Source organism: Hevea brasiliensis, chromosome 4 (assembly GCF_030052815.1).
Source record: "Hevea brasiliensis isolate MT/VB/25A 57/8 chromosome 4, ASM3005281v1, whole genome shotgun sequence".
Taxonomy (NCBI): Eukaryota; Viridiplantae; Streptophyta; class Magnoliopsida; order Malpighiales; family Euphorbiaceae; genus Hevea; species Hevea brasiliensis.
Window position 1 is genome coordinate 21823123 of NC_079496.1, and position 22677 is coordinate 21845799.

Here is a 22677-nt window from a genome sequence, read left to right on the forward strand (position 1 = left end):
AAAATTAGCGCAGAAATGCTATAAAAAATCAATAAAGGTAGTAACAGAAGTGACCTTACCAATTGAATTGCTCAAAAATCCAGAAATCCAAATCTCACCCAAACCAGTTGATTCAATAACAAAAGAAGAGCTAGAGGAAGGAAAGAAAGTGCACCTCGGAACAACACTCAATGGAGCGAGCAGGGAGGCAGTCATCCAGACATTGAAAAATAGGATAACGACCTTTGCATGGAAGACAGAGGACATCAAAGGAGTGGACACAACAATAATAACCCACAGGTTGAACGTCGATTCAGAAGCTAAACCAGTCCAATAAAAAAAGAGGCGCTTCGCATTAGAACGATAATAGGTAATTGAAATAGAAATTAAGAAATTATTGGATGCAGGATTAATCCGTGAAGTAAAATACCTAACTTGGATCGCTAATGTTGTCCTGGTAAAAAAGGCAAATGGAAAATGACAAATGTGTATCAACTACATAGATCTCCCCAAAGAATGTCCAAAGGACCATTATCCATTGTTAAGCATCGAAAAACTTATAGACACAACAACAAGACATGCAGTAGTCTCGCTGGTCGATGCGATATTAGGATATCACCAAATATGGATAGACCTAGAAGACGAAGAAAAAATAACTTTCCTAATAGACTCAGGGGTGTATTGCTACAAAGTGATGCCCTTTGGATTAAAGAATGTTCGAGTAACATATCAGAGGCTCATAGGCTAGATGGTCAGGCAACAGAAGGGAAAAAGAGTTGAGGTCTACATTGACGATATGATCATCAAATCTAAGAAAGAAGAAGATTACGCTAATGACATAACTGAAGCATTTGACGTATTGGACAAAATTAGGATGAAGCTAAATCTAAACAAATGCACGTTCAGAGTAAAGGCGAGGAAATTCCTTGGCTATATGATTTTTAAGTGAGGAATTGAGGCAAATCCAGAGAAGATCCAAGAAATCCTCGATATGCAACCTCCATGCAATATCAAGAAAGTACAATGACTAAATGGATGGATCATCGCATTGGGGAGATTTATAAGCTACTCAGCCAAAAGATGCCTACCCTTCTTCCGAGCACTAAGAACAAGAAGAAACTTCAAATAGGTCGACGAATGCCAGGTAGCTTTTGAAGAAATTAAACAATTTTTATCTTCACCCCCATTACTTAATTCGCTAAAACTGGGTAAGGTTCTTTATCTTTATCTTGCAATTACAAAGGAAATAGTCAGTTCAGTCCTCGTAAAAGAAGAAGAAGGTGAGCAGTGACCTATATATTACACCAGTCAGGTGCTGAAGAGATCAGAACTCAATTGCCCAATGTTGGAAAAGCTCGCCTATGCAGTTCTGTCAGCAGCAACAAAATTGAAGCCATACTTCGAAGCACACACCATAGAGGTCCAGATGAATTACCCACTTAGAAAGATCTTACACATACTGTTGTCCCAAAATAGTCCAAGAGGGGGGTGAATTGGACTTTAATAATTTTTCGGCCCTTGCTTGTAACCTAATGAAAAATTGTGGCTTTGTTCAACTAGGTGCTTTTCAATATAAAATGAAAGTAATATGTGCTTCAACAATGTGTTCCTAAGTTACAATTCAAGTCTCAATCAATGTATATGGCAATATTTGACAAAGCATCCATCATACAATATACAACTAATTTTTCAAGTCACTCAATATGTCCACAAATTTATCAATTCAATCTATTCAACCAACATTCAATATCATGTATATAAGGAAAAATTTAAATTGCACAAAAGTAAAGAGGTCAAGGTTAGAGAGATCAAACACAATGATTTTATAGTGGTTCGGCTTAACTAGCCTACATCCACTCTCTCAAAGAACCCTATTTGAGTCTTCTCTCCACTATTTGCTCTTTTGAAGGCAAGAGACCAAAAGCCCTTTACAACTTTTCAACACCAAGCTTTTACCAAGGTAGCTTGAAACATTCACAAATGTTATCACAAGCACTTTCTCTCTCAAGCTTCAATAGGTGCTTGTACAACCTCTCTTAAATGCAATTTAATGTTTCAACACTCACTCTTACTCAATACAAATCAAACTATAAAGAAGAGATGAGTTGATTTGCCAATGGTAGCTCAAAATCTTTAAATCTCTTGAATAAAAGCAATAAATGAAAAATCAAAGTTGGAGTTCAAATGTAAGCTTTCATCAAGTGTAAATGAAGCAAAGAATGTGTATTTATAGTCCCAAATCATTTTAGACCGTTTGAAACCCTTTTGGAACGTTATACACACTGCCCAAGACAAAATGGCCGTTATTTTGTCCTTTTGTGCGAAGTTGAGCAGCTCTGATAAATTAACAAACTAATGAAATTTTAGGAGCAGTCAGTAAACTGGTTAGTAAACTAACTTTTTTAGCAAACTCATTAGCAAACTAAAAAATTTAGCAAACCAGTTAGCAAACTAAGTCAACAGCTGCATATCTCAACTTGCAATGTCAAATGATTTAGACCTTAAAAAATATTTCAATGGTAGTATCCAAGGTCATGATGAGAAAAAGTAATCAGAAAATAAAATTTCATTTTTGAGCTCCATATGACTCAATTCTCATCCATTCTTTTCACAAAAGACCTAAGACTCAATCTTTAATACTATGCCTTTCATACATTTTCTTTGAGTCTTGGCTTTTATAATTTTTTCTTTTTCTCATTTTGAATTTGTCTTGAAATGCCTTTGAGTATCCTTTCTCCTTATATGCAACTTCAAGAATTCTTTAGTAATAAGACAAAGAATCTACACATCACTTTAAAGTTGGGTTAGATAGATTCTCTTTGAGTTTTGTTATCATCAAAATCAATGCTTATTTTGAGCTACACGGGGTCAACAATCTCCCCCTTTTTGATGATGACAAAACTCAACTGAATCAACAATAAAAAATAAAAGTATGTGAAAGTTTATGTGAGTATGTGAATCCAAGCAGTATAGTATACCGAAAATGCTCCCCCTAAATATATGCACATAATTTCTAAGAAATCTATTTTTTGTACACAAGCTCCCCCTGAGTTTATGCTATAAAGCATATTCACAATTTTCTCAAAAAAAAGTTCCACAAATATCAACACAAGTATGAACACATATCCATCAATACAAGTATCAACACATTCATATCCATCAACACAAGTATCAACACATTCATATCCATCCTATAAACACATATTCACACACATATTCACATATTCATATCCATCCTATTCTCCCCCTTTTTGCCATCAATCAAAAAGGAAACAGGAGAAAATAACCAAAAAGAATCATGTTAGCCTAAATGTGAACGCAGTAAAGGGAATAGTAGCAAACTAAAAACCAATATTAGCAAACAGACTAGGAAACTAAATATGCAAATAGGAAACTAAAAATCCAGATTAGATGGGAATCATTTAAGTCTTTTGCTCCTTCGAGTGGACTTGGAAGGCACCAACTTCTTCCTAGTGATTTTGACAACAGGTGGCTGAGTTCCTTGGTCAGCCACTTGATCACCCTTCTGTGCCTCATCTTCATCAGAAGGTGGTTGAAGAGCAGCAGCTAGGGTTTGGTATGGATTTGACACGGTGGATTTAGTTCTTTTTCTCCCTTTCTTAGCTGCAGGAGCAGCAACTGCAGATAGCTGAGTTGGAGCACTTTCTTGGTGATCCTTGAGAGAAGCTTCCTTGTGCTGTGTAAGGGCTGCAGCAGTTTCAACAACTTTTTCAGATTCTAGAACCTTTTCACCATCCTTTGGTAGCTCACTTTCAGTTTCTACAATCTTTTCACCATCATGCTCAGTAGGTATATCAGCTGCAAGGCCAATTTCAGGTTCAATGACCTGTTCAGTAGCATGTTCAACAGGGGCTTCTACTGCAGGTTCAAGCTCAGGTTCAGCTACATGGTCACTTTCATGTGCCATAGCAGTAGGAGACTCACCAACCTTATTGCTTTCACCCTTGTCAGCAGAGACTTGAGTAGCAGCCTCAACTTTAGTTGGAACACTAGTTTCTTTGGCCTGCTGAAGATCCATAATTAGCCTCTTCAATTCCTCATTTTGAGTAAGCAGGTGACTCACTTTGTAGTCAACCACATCCACATATTTTCTCAGAATGTCAAGGGACTGATTGGTTGAACTAAATTGTTCATTGACAGTAGCTTTTATCCCTTGAATTTCACTCAAAAATTCACTAGCAGAATCAGAACCAACCTTAGCAGAGGAGGAACCACCCTTTTCAAACCTTTTCTTTCTCCCATCAGTGTCTGAGTGTATTTCTCTAAGCACCATCAAATCAGTCCTAGAGCTTTCCTTAGAGACATTCACATTCAGCTCTTTAAACACAGCAGACAAAAGATGTGCATACGGCAGTTTTCCAATCCCATAAGCTTTGCACATGTTCTTGAAAATCAAATAAGCCAAATTCATCCTAACTTTATTCACAATGTGCCACATAATACACATGTCCAAGTGACTCAAATAACCATAGCTTCTAGATTTAGGACAGAAAATGTAGTTCACCAAACTGTGAATGATTTTGATATGTTGAAGTGCTTTTGTGCTAGTGGACTTTTCATTTTTGGCAGTGTTAGCAGGGAACACCTCATTTTCAAACTCAACCAAATTGAATCCTGTTACCCTAGCAACATCCTTATGTGTGGAAATTTTATTTCCATCATTGGGCAATTTCAAAGCCATAGCTATCAGTTCAACAGAAACACCATATGTACTGTTATTCAAAATCACTTCAAATTTGTCCTCATCATCAACTGTTCTCAAGGTCCTGTAAAACTCTTGAACAAGCCTAGGGTAATACTCATTTGCACATTCACACACATCCAACCATCCTTGAAACTCAAAAAGCTCTTTGAATTGAAAGTTTACCTGATTGAAGTACTCCCATTTGATAAATTTGCAATCTAACAGTGCTTTATCCACTGGGCCTGAAGATTTTACGATAAGCATTGTTCGTTGGGTATCAATCCCTGACTTCTGCGGTTTCTTTTTCTGTTCTGGCGTCGATTTAGTGGGTTCGACACCCTTGGATGGATTTGAAGACTCACTAGCTGATTTCGATGCAGGTAAGGTTTTCTTCCCTTTCAATTTTTTTCGCAATGTGGCGACAGGGACATCGTCGGAGGCTGAGGAGGAAGATGAAGCAGCCGCAGCAACAGAGGACTTTCGTTTAGCGCGAGCCATAGAAAATGAAATCTGATAATGGCTTTTCGGTGAATGAAGAGTGGAAGAGGAAAGGAGAGTCGAGATAATTGATGGGTTAGGGTATATTTCGCCGGAAAGAGAGAATGGGTTTGTTTTGGGAGGTGTCGGGAATCGATGCAGAGGAGAGAGAGAGCGTGGGGGTTTCGTGTGGCAGAGGGTTTAAGTCCTCTTGAGTCCCGCGCTTTTCAGTTTCACTGTACTTTCAACTGAACCTGTTTTCTTACCTTTTTTTTATTTTATATTTCAAACAGGTCTATCTATCCCTAAATGCACAAGTAAACATTTCTACATGTCTAACACATCACTGAGAGTATGATATCAAATGTGAAAAGATAAATGCATTGGTGGACACACAAAAAATTTCAAGAACAATCACCTTTCGGTTTGAAATTTGAACAGTACATGATATAGCAAACTAATTTTAGTCACGCAATATTAGCATACAACATAGTAAACTAATTTCATGAGTACACAAACAAGTTAGCTAATATTCTTTAAAGATTTCTTAGCAAACTTATATTACAGCAGATCACTCACATATTAAACAAAATGTAAAACATGAAATTATTATGAATTAAATTTCAAACAAATGGTTCACACATACCAATTTCTCTTCTAATTCTGCAAAATGTTTCTTCATTAAGAGGTTTTGTAAAAATGTCAGCAAGTTGATTTTCAGAGGCAACAAACTCGATTTTGATATTTCCATTTTGAACATGATCTCTAATAAAATGATGTCTGATCTCAATATGTTTAGTTCTTGAATGTTGGACTGGATTTTTGACCAAGTTTATGGCACTTGTGTTGTCACACCTAATTGGAACAAGATTATATTTTAAACCAAAATCTTCCAATTGTTGTCTCATCCATAAAATTTGAGCAACACAACTACCAGCAGCTATATATTCTGCCTCAGCTGTAGATAAAAGCTACTGAAGTTTGTTTCTTACTGTGCTAAGAAACTAGTGCAAGACCAAGAAATTGACAAGTACCTGAAGTACTTTTTCTATCCAGTCTACTTCCAGCAAAATCAGAATCACTATAACCAACAAGATTAAATGATTCACATTTTGGATACCATAAACCAATTGAGTATGTGCCAATGAGATATCTAAAGATCCTTTTAACTGCACTTAAATGGGATTCTTTTGGACATAATTGAAATCTTGCACACAAGCAAACACTAAAGTGTATGTCTGGTCTAGATGCAGTAAGGTACAAAAGAGAGCCAATCATAGCTCTATAAAGCTTTGTATCCACTTCTTTACCTTTTTCATCATTGTCAATTTTGATTGTTGAACTCATAGGAGTGCCCATGCTCTTCAAATCTTCCATTTTAAATTTCTTTAGCATATCCTTGATGTACTTTGATTGATTTATGAAGATGCCATCATTCATTTGCTTAATTTGAAGTCCAAGGAAGAATGTGAGCTCACCCATCATGCTAATTTTAAATTCATTCTGCATAATCTTAGAAAATTTCTCGCAAAGAGATTCGTTAGTGGCACCAAAAATTATATCATCAACATAAATTTGCACAATGAGCATATCATTATGATGCTTCTCAACAAAAAGTGTTGTATCCACTTTGCCTCTTTGAAAATCATTTTGTAAAAGAAATTTACTAAGCCTTTCATACCATGCTTTAGGAGCTTGCTTTAAACCATATAAAGCTTTAGTAAGTTTATAAACATGATTTGGATGCTCATGATTTTCAAAGCCTGGAGGTTGTGCAACATACACTTCTTCATCAATATAACCATTTAAAAATGCACTCTTGACATCCATTTGATAAAGCATAAAATCCTTGTAACATGCAAAGGCACACAACATTCTAATAGCTTCAATTCTAGCAACCGGAGCAAAGGTTTCATCAAAATCAATCCCTTCCTCTTGATTGTAGCCTTGAGCCACTAGTCTAGCTTTGTTTCTAACAACATTGCCTTTTTCATCCATTTTATTTCTAAAAACCCATTTAGTACAAATAATTGAATGATCTTTTGGTTTAGGCACTAAATTCCAAACTTTATTTCTCTCAAATTGATTTAGTTCTTCTTGCATGGCAAGAATCCAACTTTCATCATTTTGAGCATCTTCAAAACATTTAGGTTCAATTTGTGAAACAAAAGCAACATTACCAAAATATCTCCTCAATTGAGCTCTAGTCATCATTCCTCTGAGATGGATCATCAATAATGTCTTCTTAGGGATGCTTTCTATGGAATCTCCATTCTTTAGGCAAATCTTCATGTTGAGGCTCATTTACTTGTAATTCTTCCAAATTTGGCATTTCTTCATTAATTTGATCTTCATTAGCATCATGGACATCTATTGTAGTTTCTCCTTGAGTTTATTCATCTTTGTCATCAATTTGTTCCATTTCTTAACTTGATATTATATTTTCTTTTCCAAAAACCTGCTCATTATTATCATCACAAACATTTTTCCTTCTAATAGAAGGGTTAGTCTTATCAAACAAAACATGAATAGTTTCCTCTATAACCAAAGTTCTTCTATTGAACACTCTATAGGCTTTACTCTTTGTTGAATACCCAAGAAAGATTCCTTCATCGGATTTAGCATCAAATTTCTTCAAGTTATCCTTCTTGTTATTTAAAATGTAGCACTTATAATCAAATGCTTTGAAATATGAGATATTTGGTTTCCTTCCTTTCCATAGCCCATAGGGGGTCTTTTTCAAAATTGGTCTAATCAAAACTCTATTCAACACATAGCGAGATGTATTAACAGCTTCAGCCCAAAAGTATTTTGGCAAATTATTTTCACTCAACATAGTTCTAGTCATTTCTTGCAAAGTCCTATTTTTCTTTTCCACTACCCCATTTTGTTGTGGTGTTCTAGGAGCTGAAAAATTATGATTGATTCCATGTTTATCACAATATTTCTCAAACAAATGATTTTCAAACTCAGTTCCATGGTCACTTCTTATAGATGAGATGCAAAAGCCTTTTTCATTTTGAACCATTTTACTAAAAGAGGTGAATTTTTCAAAAGTTTCATCTTTATGAGCAAGGGAAAATGTCCATGTATATCTTGAATAGTCATCAATAATAACTAAAGCATATGACTTTCCACCAAGACTAGTAGGAGTTACGGGTCCAAATAAATCAAGATGAAGCAATTCTAATGGCCTAGTGGTAGACACAATATTTTTAGATTTAAAAGATGCTCTAGTATGCTTTCCTAGTGCACATGCTCTACATTGAAATTCATTTTCATAATTAATCTTAGGAAGACCATTAACAAGTTCTTTCTTAGATAATTTTTAGAGTGTATGCATGCTTGCATGACCTAGTCTTCTATGCCATAAATAACTAGAGTTATCAAGAGATACTAGACATGTACCATGATTAGTTTTAAAATTATTCATGTCAAGCAAGTAAACATTATTGGATCTATTTGCAATGAACAATGTGTCATTATTTAAGTTATTGATTGTACATAGAGAAGAAGTAAACTTTACCTCAAAACCTTTATCACACAGTTAGCTTACACTTAGCAGGTTGTATTTCAAACCTTCAACAAGCGATACTTCTTCAATACAAGGTTTGGTTTCTATTGTGCCATTTCCAATTATTTTTCCTTTCCCTTTATCTCCAAATTTTACGTATCCTCCATCTTTCATTGTGATTTTTGAAAACTTGTCCTTTTCACCAGTCATGTGCTTTGAACAACCACTATCTATGTACCATTTTTCACTTTCCTTCATCCCTTTGAAACAAACCTGAAATTTAATCATTGAACTTTAGGTACCCAAGCAACTTTGGGTCCTTGGGAGTTAGTGACATTAGGTAAGGTTCCCTTTGGTACCCATACCTTCTTTACCTTAAGATGACCTTTCCTAAGTGCACAAGAACTAATCATATGACCTCTTTTATTGCAATAATAACATGTAACATTAGGCAAGGAGGATGTAGATGCTTTAATGAAATGATTCTTGTACTTGTCATAGTTCATGAAACCATCAAAACCAATTCCATATTTCTCATTTGAAATTCTTTGGTTTCCAAGAAGTACATCTAGAGTTTCTTTTCCTTTTGTAAATTTTGCCAAATCATTTGTCAAAGACTCTACTTTAGCTTCAAGAACTTTATTTTTCTCAATGAGCATTTCACAAGTTTCTTTTAAGGTTTTTAACTCTAAGTCTAGTTTTTTAAACAAAGTAATTTTTCCTTTGTAAAATTTATTTTCTTTATACACATTGGACATGGCAATATTTTGTGATCTTAATGATTCAATCTCTAAATTCATTTTACTGCATTTTCTCTTATAATTTCTATACTCATCATATACTCTAGCAAATGCAAGTTCAAGTTCTTCTACATTAGGAGATTCATAAGATTTTACCTCATTGTCACTTTCTTCTTCCTTTTGTGAACTCTCGACTTTCTCTTCAAGTGCCATCATACAAAGAAGAGCAGTCTCTTTGTCGCTTGATTCATCATTTGAAGATTCTTCACTGTTGCTCCATACTACTTTCATAGCTTTCTTGCTCCTATCTTATTTTCCTTTCTTCTTTTTGAGTAATGGACATTTGGGCTTGATATGTTCAGGTTTGTGACACTCATAACATACAATTTCTTCTTTTGAATCTTTGAAGTGTTTATCCTTGGGAGTATACTTTTTCAAGAATTTCTTGTATTTGCTTCCTCCCTTCTTGAAAGCTCTTTTGAATTTTCTTGCAAGCATAGCCATTTCATCATCATCATCACTTGAAGCATTTGAGTTGTCACTTGAGTCAACTTTGAATGCAACTCCTTTCTTCTTTTCTTCATCCTTATTTGACTTGAGAGCAATGCTTTTCTTCTTCTTTTGCTCATTTTCAACTTCATCTTTCTTGTATACCATCTCATGTGCAATGAGAGATCCAATGAGTTCATCATAAGTGAATGTTTTAAAATCTTTGGTATCTTGGATAACTGTTGTCTTTGCTTCCCAAGACTTTGGAAGTGATCTAAGAATTTTCTTCACAAGTTCAGCTTCCTCAAATCTTTTACCAAGTGCTTTGAGAAGATTTACAAGATCAGTAAATCTTGTACTCATATCCGCAATTGACTCCCCTAGCCTCATTTCAAACAGCTCATAATCTCGAATAAGAAGGTTTGCTTTGGACTCTTTAACAACATCAGTTCCTTCATAAGTCACTTCAAGCTTATCCCAAATTTCCTTAGCAGATTGACATCCTGAAACACGATTGTATTCATTAAGGTCAAGTGAGCAATGCAAAATATTAATAGCTTTAGCATTTATAGAAATTTTCTTCCAATCATTGTCATTATATTCATCTTCAAGTTTTGGAACCTTTGTAGTTCCTGGACCATTCTTTTGAGGAACATGTGGACCATTTTTAATAATTCTCCATGCATCAATATCTACAGATTGTATGAAATTTCTCATTCTTACTTTCCAAAATGAATAATTAGTGCCATTGAAGAGTGGTGGTCTAGTGATTGAGTAGCCTTCAACTAATGATGCGGGTATACCGGCAGAATTACTAGATGAACTAGCCATTGTGGATCACTCTAAGGTTGTAAGACCCTAAGCAAGAGAGACAAGCTCTGATACCAATTTGTTGTCCCAAAATAGTCCAAGAGGGTGGTGAATTGGACTTTAACAATTTTTCGGCCCTTGCTTGTAGCCTAATGAAAAATCGTGGCTTTGTTCAACTAGGTGCTTTTCAATATAAAATGAAAGTAATATGTGCTTCAACAATGTGTTCCTAAGTTGCAATTCAAGTCTCGATCAATGTATATGACAATATTTGACAAAGCATCCATCATACAATATACAACTAATTTTTCAAGTCACTCAATATGTCCACAAATTTATCAGTTCAATCTATTCAACCAACATTCAATATCATGTATATAAGGAAAAATTTAAATTGCACAAAAGTAAAGAGGTCAAGGTTAGAGAGATCAAACACAATGATTTTATAGTGGTTCGGCTTAACTAGCCTACATCCACTCTCTCAAAGAACCCTCTTTGAGTCTTCTCTCTACTATTTGCTCTTTTGAAGGCAAGAGACCAAAAGCCCTTTACAACTTTTCAACACCAAGCTTTTACCAAGGTAGCTTGAAACCTTCACAAATGCTATCACAAGCATTTTCTCTCTCAAGCTTCAATAGGTGCTTGTACAACCTCTCTTAAATGCAATTTAATGTTTCAACACTCACTCTTACTCAATACAAATCAAACTATAAAGAAGAGATGAGTTGATTTGCCAATGGTAGCTTAAAATCTTTAAAGCTCTTGAATGAAAGCAATAAATGAAAAATCAAAGTTGGAGTTCAAATGTAAGCTTTCATCAAGTGTAAATGAAGCAAAGAATGTGTATTTATAGTCCCAAATCATTTTAGACCGTTTGAAACCCTTTTGGAATGTTATACACACTACCCAAGACAAAATGGCCATTATTTTGTCCTTTTGTGCGAAGTTGAGCAGCTCTGATAAATTAGCAAACTAATGAAAGTTTAGGAGCAGTCAGTAAACTGGTTAGTAAACTAACGTTTTTAGCAAACTAATTAGCAAACTAAAACATTTAGCAAACCAGTTAGCAAACTAAGTCAACAGCTGCATATCTCAACTTGCAATGTCAAATGATTTAGACCTTAAAAAATATTTCAATGGTAGTATCCAAGGTCATGATGAGAAAAAGTAATCAGAAAATAAAATTTCATTTTTGAGCTCCATATGACTCAATTCTCAGCCATTCTTTTCACACAAGACTTAAGACTCAATCTTTAATACTATGCCTTTCATACCTTTTCTTTGAGTCTTGGCTTCTATAATTTTGTCCTTTTCTCATTTTGAATTTGTCTTGAAATGTCTTTGAGTATCCTTTCTCCTTAGATGCAACTTCAAGAATTCTTTAGTAATAAGACAAAGAATCTACACATCACTTTAAAGTTGGGTTAGATAGATTCTCTTTGAGTTTTGTTATCATCAAAATCAATGCTCATTTTGAGCTACACGGGGTCAACACATACCAGAAAATCTGAGCGATTGGTGACTTAGTCAGTCAGCTTGGGAGCATGCGACATCAGGTACATGCCAAGAATAACATTAAAGGCACAAGTACTCACCGACTTCATGGCCGAACTAACCCCAATACTCGAAAGGAAGGACAATATCAGAGAGTAATGGAATGTATGGACAGATGGAGGGTTAAGCTCTTCCAGTGTAGGAATTAGAATAACAATGGAAGGACTGTACAAAGTGAAGATGAGATACACGGCAAAACTAACTTTCTGAGCAATAAATAATGTAGTAGAATATGTGGCCATACTCATGGCCTTCTTAATCATCAAAGAGGTAAAAGCCCATAACATTAATCTTTATTATGATTCACAACTAGTTGTAAATCAAGTGCGAGGAAATTTCTAAGGACGAGATTCGAACTTAGGAAAATACAAACTCCGCATCCAAGAAATGTTGGCACCAATCAGGGCTAATGGGGGAGACGTCAACCTCAGCTAAGTACCAAGGGAAGAAAATAAAAAAGCTGATAGTCTGGCCAATGTAGCAACAACGAGCGAACAATATTTCTCACAACCTATCCCATTAGAAGAGATTGCCTTTCCAACCATTGACAGAGAAGAAATTCTTCCCATTAAATTAGGAGAAACATGGATGACACTAATCTTTTATCGCCTCGATCAAGGAACGCTTCCCAGAGGATCAACTTAAAGCCAAGAAAATTGTACAAAGATCGGCAAGATGCAACATTCTGGATGAATGTTTATACAGACAATCCTATCTCAAACCATGATTAATATGCATCAACAAAGAAGGCAGACTATTAGTACCACTAGAAATCCATAAAGGATTGTGTGGCGCCTACGAAGGAAGAAGAATAATCTCTAAGAAAGCATTCAGGCAAAGATATTTCTGGCCCATAGCAGTACAAGACGCCAAAGTGTTAGTCCAAAAATGTTAGAAATGCCAAGCACACAGCAACATCCCTTGATATCCAGTAGAGTTACTTTCAGCCATCAGTAGTCCCTGGCCCTTCTATCAATTGGGTGTAGACATACTCAACCCACTTCCCAAGGCATCAGGATCACGCAAATTCATCATCATTGCCATCGATCACTTAACCAAGTAGCCAGAAGCAAAATCATCATAGCATGTAACAGCCGACTGAGCTATTACCTTCATCATAGAAAACATCTTCTATAGATTTGGAGTTTCCAAAGTCATCATAATAGACAACGGTACACAGTTTGCCAGTGAAAAGTTTAGGAGGATGTGCACTAAGTGGCAAACAGACCTCAGATTCACTTTAACCTATCTCCCTCAAACCAATAGCATGACCGAAGTCACGAATCGAACAATTATTCAAGGACTTAAGAAGCAGTTAGGAGAAGCAAAAGGAGCATAACTGAACCATTTGCCAAATGTCCTGTGGACCTATCGAACCACACTAAGAACGACAATAGGCAAAACATCATTCTCATTCGCATACAAATCAGAACCAGTAATACTAGCGGAGATCAACATTCCATCAACTTGAATAGAACACCCTAAAGAGACTTCACAAGAAGAAAAACTATGGCTAAACTTTTATGCAGTTAAGGAGCTCAGAGAGATAGCTTTTATCCGGATGGCACAATACAAATAAAAAATAATGAACATGCATAACAAGAAAATTAAAAACCAAGCATTCATGGTAGGGGACCCAATGCTTAAGCGAGATGACATCACAGGAGGACTAGCAAAAGCTGGAAAATTAGGATGCAATTGGATCAGACTTTATGTAATTTCTAAAGTTGTACACCTAGGAACCTACAAGTTAGCAGAAACCGGTGGAAGAATACTCCCCCGAACTTGGAATATATGTAACCTTCGGAAATACTATCAATAAAGAAATCTTTTTTTTTTATTCAAAGATCTTGTAAAGGGTACTTAGCCCATCCATGGTGATAGTCCACCAAGCTAAAACAATTTCAAGGGTGCTTAGCCCATTTACAATGATAGTCCACCAAGCTAAAATAGGGCGCTTAGTTCATCCATGGCGATAGTCTGCCAAGCTAAAATAAGGTACTTAGCCTATCCACTATAATAGTCTATCAGGCTAAAACAATCCGTAAGGATAAATAGACGATCCTCAGAGAAAGCCTACCAAAATGAAATAGTTCACCTACAAACCTAAGTACGTTTTGCTTGAAACTATGTGTCTAGGATAATGCGATGGCAGTAAATCTAATGGAAGTAAAACGCAATTATTTAAGTTCCATTTTCATCCACACAATTTGAGTTGACTATATGATCGGATTATAAATAAATTATAATAATCTTATGCCTATAAAATCAACCCGGTCGATGGGTCCGAGTGATAAAAATTCAACATAGAAGAGAATGAGCAAAAGTAACTTCATTTATAAAAATCTTAAAATTCTTTACAAGGTTTTAGGCAAAAGGGCTTACATCATAACCTTTGCCCTTCTGCCCGGCCTCTTTATCTTTTTCCTCTCACTCCCCCCCCCCTCCCCCAAGTTCCTCTACCCAGGAGAAATCATCTCTCAGGTAGCGCTTCTGTAATTAGACGACCGTGTCATTTTGAGACTTGATATAAATATTAGCTATCTGATCATCGATTGTATAAGCTCTCCCTCCAGAACTTCAATCTTCTTATTTAAACTTTCTTGCATAGACGAGTGACTCTTCCAAGTAGTAGCTAGTTCATCTTAGAGAGTAGCAATTTGATCCTTCATTTGTTGCAGCTTACCTTCCAAGTCCTTGGCTCTCTTATTAGAAGTAGCTGCAACTTCTGCTAATAAAGGAAGACCTGTCTCCTGTGAACCAACTTGGTTGCACAAAGCTCGATTCTTCTCGTGTAAAATTTAAGTGCAAGCTAGTAGTTCCATAAGAAGTGACAGCAGAGCCAGATCGTCATCATGCTCCCCCTCTAGTCTTGCACGATCAAGTGACAGAGTATATTTCTTCACAAACCAGTTGGCCAACTTAAGATTATCCACCATGGATTCACTCGCCAGAGCCTATTCGACTGACTATTTATGCAATAGAGGAGGGGGAGGAACAGTTTCATTTTTCTCAATCTTTGGCTATGAGGTTTGAGTATCTGGAGGAAGAGCACTCGAAGGAGAGGAAGGAGGCGGGTTAACCCTCACCCATTTAGGATCTATCGGGGATGCATCCTTAACTAGTTGAGCAGCTTTCTTTTTTTGCCTAATCAATAAATCTATATTCTTTGCCTGGCTCCCCATATCTGCAAAAAGAAAATAATTTTAGTAAGTAAAAATAAATCAAGAGAAATAGCAGAAGTTTTTACCCTCTTGAGGCAAGTTATTGAAATGTTCAGCTGCCACAGGATCCTCACATAAATCGATTCCCACCATCTGGATTTGACTTCTAGCAGAGCTTTTATTGATATTTTGTCATCTCGGACTAAGGCTTTTATTTCTCTTACTATCGCTTTCTCCTCAACATCTAGTTTCAACTTGCTAGACCTTTTGTCTGCCAAACAATTCCATGAAGTCTGGATCCCACCCTAATTTTTATCAATGACGTCCTCCACAAAAAAGAACCTGTCTTTCCACTTCTTCAAAGAAGATGGAAGCTCGAAAAAAAACCCATTCCTTTCTGAGCATGGAAATGCTAGTACTTTTCCTTCTGCCAAACATTAAGCTGAAAGAAAGCCAAAAAAATACGTGCCAAAGAGTGCAACCTCTTCCTTCGACATTAAGCTTGAAACCCAAAAAGGAGCTTTTAGGAGTTCGGGTGCATTTGGGAGATTGGCACTTGGTAGTACTTCAGAATTTCCATGTTTAAAGGATCCAGAGGTAGGTGTAAACTAGACTTGAACTGTTCTTCATATATTGCTATTCTTATGGGATGAAGAAACATATTGTCAGCTTGGCTACTTGCTCCAAGTTGTGAGAGCCAGAACCATTCGGTAAGTATCCAGTAAGTTTTTAGATATTCAAGGAGGTCCCACCTGTTTAGGGATGACACCATCTTAGAGACGCCTCTCGAACTCGTTTCGATATCAGGGATTGAACAGTCCTGGGACCTATGACCTCTGGCGATACTACTTCTTTTGTCAGATTCTTATTTGAAAATAAGTAGCTAGTACTAGAATCATTACTGTAAATGATCGCCAATGTCGAGGAGTGGCATTCGAGTCCCCATTATTGCTCAAACCACTCAGTTCTTCAGCAGAAATAGGAAAGAAAGCACAAAAAAGTGAAAAAAAAATAACAACTACCTTCGAAATCAAGCTGTAAAGAAGGATCATATAGAGCAAAGCCAACACCGCCAGAGAAGAAGAAACACTACTGGATTTCGCAGAAAGAAATAGTGAAGAAAGGAAACAGATGAAAGGAGGGAAGGAAGGGCTTTTAAAGGGGAAGAAATTAATAACTTCAAAAAACGAACTGCTGCCCTTTCAAAAACCAAGCAAAATTTAATAATAACAGCCCACGCCAAACCAAAGACAGTAAGACAATTGTCCCCAAACACAAATGAATTATGCATATGATCATATCCCACTTACAGTAGGACAAGCAAACAGGGCGAACATAAATGTACGCAATACTGGTGGAAGCACTAATGATACCACCCTCCTAGAATAAAGTCAAAAAGTCAAAGATATTTCTAGCATGGATAGTCAAAGCAAGAAATACTTTCAAACGTGACAAGCCTAAACAGAGACTCAACAAGCCGAATAAGAAGAAAGAACAGAACAATAGTTTTGTTGGCCCAAAATGGTGAGCAAAACCCTTACCGAGCAAACACCTAGTAACGGATACAATGCAAATTTCTTGGACTGAGCGATAATCTCGCATATAATCCAATACAAGCATATATCACATAGATCCATAAATATCTAACCATAATCACCGCTTTAAATAGAACAACTATTTCCTCTAAAAGCCTATAAATACCAGCCAAAAGGGAGATTAAGGTACGCTTACTATCTCCATTATTCTCCGTTACAAAAGAATACCTTAATCTCTCTCTAAAAAGATCAAGAACACTAACTTGAGTGTCGGAGTGGCCCACCAAAAGGCCATCCTCCTCATCACCTTTCCTCATTACAGGTCTACGCTGTCAACTGAGTCAAGATCAAAAAGACTACCTGCAACATCAAATATTAAAACCAAACTAATAATTTCCACATAAAAAAACAAGACAAAATATCCATATTAAGTCATAATATTTCCATTCAAATTATAAAATAATATTCCATTCAAAACATCCTTGGCTACCTTAGATAAAATTTGACACCTAACTGAATTCACCTTCCACTATAATAATAGGTTAAAATCCATAGTGAATTTCTCAATAAGTTCTTCCAAATACCTATCAAACTTAGATTGGAAAGCCAACTTAATTTTACTACACCATTTGAATAAATTAATCATTAATCTCTTCATCTTCTTTCATCATTGCATTATCACATTTTTTAACATTAGCATCCTTACTAGAACCGCTATCAGCTGTACATACTTTATCATATTTAATCATTATCTTTCATACATTCATTTAACATTTCTTTTAAAACATTTATCACTCTATCAATCAAGAGTTTGACCTCACTTTTAGGATAGTAAATAATGTATTTGACTTTAATATAATTCAATTTATATCATGGTCTAGGACAATTACTACAAATAGCATCACATTCATTTTGTTTAATGAACTTTGCTCTCATTTATTTACCCATTTCAATTATTCTATTGTCTTTATTATTTTCAACTGTGCAATTCCTTTAAAATTTTCATTATTTTATGGAAGTAAATGCTAAATGTAAAATACAAACATCTAGACAATAATTTTTAGTATTTAAAAATAATAAGTATTAAAAATAAATTTAATTTTAATATAGTAAACGTTGTTATAAAAATTTTGTAAATTATAATTAAAACTATTTTAAAATAAAAATAAGATAGCCAATGTAATTTTAAATTTAATAAATTCAATTATTAACATTCACTCCAAAATGTTAGTTTGGCTTGTACTCTCTGACTCTTCGTTGCCATCACAAACTTCACAAAATATTTTATTCAGATCGCAAATCCATAAATTAAGTATTTTTTATTTTAAACAACAAATTAAATCACTCCATAACATATAACAAATTATACATATTTTTCAATTATATGATTTTTAACTAGAAAGTATACTACATGACTTCAAGGTGATTTAATCGTATAATTAATGACTATAAAGTGATTTAATGTGTTTATGATTAAAAATAATAAAAGTTAATATTAAGTTATATATATACACTTATAATTAAAGACAAATTAGGTTTATATATATATATATATATAATCGATTTTTTCATTTGATTTTAGTTCGGTCTAGTTCTAATTTATTTCATGATAAAGAAATAAAACCGAGCCAAAGTGGTAAAATAAGTTCAGTATAGTTTCTGCAGTGATGGTTCTTTTTTCAGTTTCAATTCAGTTCAGTTCATTTCAAGTCTCCTGGAAACCGTGTACAACCCTAATCAACAATCAACTAATAGTAACAGTCATCAGCTATATCTAATAGTTAAACCAAATAGGACCTATGTCAAAATTCACATACAAATTTCTAATTTTCAACAAACAATGATTTAACATTTGTGTTTTGATATTTTTTGACATAATTAAAATACACATACTAAATCATTGATTTTTAAGAAACTGAAAGATATATGTGCCAATTTTAACATAATATCTTTAAAAATATTTTGATTGTTTCTCAAAAGTTTAATAGAAAATTGATGAAAAATTGAATAGGGTGTTTTTTTTTTTTTTAATTTGACGGAGTCAATTAATTTTAAAAATTAAAAGATATATGTGTCAGTTTTCATATAATTTAAAAATGAAAAAGTAAATTATCTTAATCATTATTTTGTTTTATTAACGTGTTTAATTTTATAAATTTTTTTGCAAAAAATAATTATTCTATTTTAAATTTATATTTTTTGTAAAATAAATAATTTAAAGGATATTTAAATGCTATTTTAAAAATTAAAAGATTAATAATTAATAAATATAAAAGCTAATAGAATTATATTTACGATTTTAAATTTATCAATTTTGAAAATTTTCAAAATATCATGTGTATTAGATATTTTAAATAGAAACCACAAATCAAAAATTCATTTTTAATCATTCAACAATATATATATATATATTTACAAACGAAATAATGACATAAAAAATATATGCACCATAAAAAGACAGCTAGTGTGAGATGAGTTAAAACTTGTTTAGTTTAATTATTAGATACAATTGATAATTAATACTTAGGGGTGACAATTTTAGATGCAACTCGCGAACACAATACGAATACGACACGAAAATAAATGGTTAATATTAGGTTTATTCGTGTTCGTGTCGAATTCGTGTCGATCCATTTATAACACGTTTATAATCGTGTCGTATCACTGGTTAACCCGCTAACCCGACTTGACACGTTTATGACACAATTTAATATTCGTGTCACGTATTGACCTATGACCCACTAATCCATTTGACCCACTATGAACCATGAACCCACTTATATAGCATGTTAAATGGGTTAAGTTATATCAAACCGTATTAAATGAGTTATTTCGTGTTAAATGGGTCATGTCATGTTGAATACACCTAATACAAGTTAATATTAATCGTGTCGTATCGTGTAACTTATTTGTGTTTAAATTTTTGACACAATTTATTAATCGCGTCGTGTGATAACATGACCTTAATAGTATTCGTGTCGCGTGATGACACGACACGAACATAAACATCAACTTGAATTGCCACCCTTATTACTACCTACCTGATAACTATTACTGTTAGTTGATTACTAATTATTAATAGCTACTAGTAAATGATTTACGTTAAGGATATATTTGGTTCACCAAATAACTCCTGAATGGAAATAAATAAAAATTCTTTTTTTTTTTAATTTTCATTTCTATAAATTAGATAATCTGATTTTCATAGCTAAGGAAATCATAATTATCCTTTCGAACCTAAAAATCAAAACGTATGAATAATAATTGTTATCTTGTTAAAGACTATATGCCCATATAGTTATTTTTACGTTTTAATTTTTATATTTTTCTATTATTAATTAAAATAATATTTTAAAATAATATTTTGTGTTTTCATATAATTAATTAAAATTAAATTGAAATAATAATTATAATGACAAAAAATATTACTTTTATACTTTCATATAATTAATTAAAGGTAACAAATTATAATAAAAAATATAAAAATAAATATTTTTAATTTTATATAATTAATTAAGAATTAAAATGAATTATAGTAATTAAAAACATAAAAATAATTAATTAAATTTAAAATTATGCTTATAACTAATTTAAATTAAAAAAATGTAAAAATATTTTATTTTCATACGTCTATAATTTTATATAGGACATATATATAATTTTGTTTTCTTTTCTCCCATTTTGCCCTGTCTTTATGCTTTTTTTATTATTAATATAATATTATTTTTTAAAAAATAATATTTATATTACTACATAAAGATAATATTTGAATACATTATATTTTTTAATATATTAAGAGAATATTTAAAAATCATGAAAATGATTATATAATTTAATCAACCTTAATTATTCAATATATTTAATAAATATTTATATTATATTATTTTTTATTATTTTAATTATAAAATATTTATTAAAAAAATTTGAGAGATAAAAAATTTAGTTTACATAAAAAGTAATTTAGATAAAATATAGAGTAATTAATAATAAATTTAAAGTGTTATTTTATCTTCATATATTAAAATTAAAAAAAATATATAATGAAAATTATTTATATATTAAAATTATTATTAAATTGATCTCAATTTTTTTTAAATGAAAGTATATTTTTCTATTTTTATTTTGCTTTTTTTATTTATAATATTTTTATTGCCTGAAAAATTAAAGTAAGTTTATGCTAATAATTATTTCATTAACATTTTATATATTCTTAATTTATTTTATAAATATGCATTTTAATAATTTGTGTAATTTTAAATTTATAATTATTGTATTATAATTAGTCAATTTTAAGTTTAAATATAAATATATTCATAATTAAATACTAAAATTTAAAAATTAGTAAATCCATGTGCTTTTTGCACAGGTATTTGGCTAATTTTAATTAAATCAAATGTGAAATTTATTGATCTTACTCCAAACTTGGACCAATTAATTTAGTTTTCGTACCATGTAGGCTCAAGTGACTAGATTTTTTAGGACATACTTACTTGTCAAAAATAATTTTATTTTTTAATTTTCTAAGTAAATCAAAATTTTATTTTCTATAGAAAGCAAAGGGAAACATAGAAAATACTTTTATTTATATATAAAAAAATTCTAATAAAAAATTTAAAAAATTATTAATATCTTTCATAAGGGTGTGCAATTAGTAAAAACTATCAATAAATTTAATTTAATATAATTGACATGTGTGAAAAGAAGAAAATATTGCTAGTAATAAATTCAATTTAATATTGTCACTTGACATTGCCACTTAGCACAGGATAAAATTTGACTATTTTAAATATTGTCACGTGGCATAAATATAATAGTTTAGAATCCTATGTGGTAGCATTAGGGGAACACCACTCTGCTTTATATATAATATTTTAACTTTATTTTCAAAGAATATAAGAAATCTTCCTTACTAAGAAGATTTTTTTTTTTTTTGGCTTGTTCTTTTACAAAAACATGATCATTTTATTCTAATGTCAGTTAAATAAAATTGCTTTTATTTATTTATTTATTTATTTTTAATACTGGAAGACATATTTTATTTATTGAGGTAAATCTTATGATGGATCTTCCTAGTGTTTAATTTGTAAATTTGATATTGTAGTGCTGATCTAATAATATGTTTATGGTACAACCTCCAAATGAAGACACATGATCTGCAGTGACTTTTTTGCCTCACTTCAAGTCTAAAGAATCATTACAATTCACAAATGATAGAATTTGGATCATAGAGAATAGAATATTATTCTCTTAATTTATTGTACTCAAGAAATTGAACTTTGATATTGATAAAAAGAAAATATGTGTATTTAGGCATATTAAATATCTTTTTTATATGTAGTTAGGCAGTAAAAAGTTAAATTTTGATTATAACTTAAAAATTAATTAAGGAAAAAAATTGCTATCAATAAAATTAATAAATGAGGTTAGAGAAAAAATTGCTAGCAATAAATTCAATTTAATATAATTGGCATATGTGGGAAGAAGAAAATATTGTTAGCAATAAATTCAATTTAATATTGTCACTTGGCATTGTCACTTAGCACAGGAAAAAATTTGACTACTTTAAATATTGCCACGTGGCATAAATATAATAGTTTTAGAATCTTATGTGGCAATACCAAGGGAACACTACTCTACTTTATATATATATATATATGTAGGAAAAAAATTTAACTACTTTAAATATTGTCATATGGCATAAATATAATAA